Below are 1,132 nucleotides of genomic sequence, written 5' to 3' on the forward strand. Positions count from 1 at the left end.
TTGCTACAGTGACTTTGCTACAGTAACTTTGCTACAGTAAAACGCTATTATAAAAATGTATTTTAACAAATAGCGAGACGATGATTTATAGAAGTAAATGACCAAAACACTCGAAAGTTTAAGATACACTTTGAGTGATATAATTAAGGGATAATTTAAGGCTATTGATAAGGCTAAAAAGGAACATATATTTCATAGCATTATCCCCCAAGAAAGACAGGATTTTAGTTGTAATTGTTCCATATTCAAGTAATATTCGTTTATATTTAATAAGTGCGAAGACAAAAGGCGAAAACGAAGAATTGAAAACGGAAAGGTCCAAAATGCTCAAATGTACAAGATACAATTAAAAAGGCTCAAATTATTGATGAAGAACGTCTAAAAATGACAAGAGTACAAGTTGCGGAACGCAAAGTACACGATATAAAATAGTACGCAAGGACGTCTGAAAATCCGGAACCGGGACCCGAGTCAAGAAGAAACGCCCGACGCAACGGACCAAAAATATCTAGTCTACTATGCACAAGAATAAAATATAATATATAAATAATTATATTAATTATTTATATATTTATATTTATTTTATATTATGTCGACAAGCTAGGAGCCAAAACAATGTGAGCTGTCCCTGGTCCTCATGCGAGTCGCATGGCCAGAAGGCCATTTCCATGCGAGTCGCATGACTCCAGATTTCAGGCCAGGTTCTATAAATTGCAACATTTTCTGCCGAATAAAGAAAAAAAAAACACACACATACATATTACTCCGTATTTATTTTATTTATTATTTATATTATTATTATTATTATTATTATTATTAATAAGATTATTATTAATCTTATTATTTTTTTTTATTATTAGTGTTATTATTTTTGCGATACAAAAATAATAATGTACATCAAATATTACGACGGAGTGCGCTCCAAGTAATTTTCAAAATGAGTTTTCGAGCAAGCTAGAGCTAAGGAAATTATGGGTTATTGCCAAGGAGGTTATGGGTAATGTTCGGGGGTATTTTTTTGTGAATCAAACCTCGTGTTTATCATCTCCGATGCATCTACGTGCTTTCCTACAATATTGTATATCAATATTTAACTGTGAGTTCATTTGATTCCCTTTTACTCTTTATATTT

This window comes from Rutidosis leptorrhynchoides, chromosome 11 (genome assembly GCF_046630445.1).
Source record: "Rutidosis leptorrhynchoides isolate AG116_Rl617_1_P2 chromosome 11, CSIRO_AGI_Rlap_v1, whole genome shotgun sequence".
NCBI classification, from domain to species: domain Eukaryota; kingdom Viridiplantae; phylum Streptophyta; class Magnoliopsida; order Asterales; family Asteraceae; genus Rutidosis; species Rutidosis leptorrhynchoides.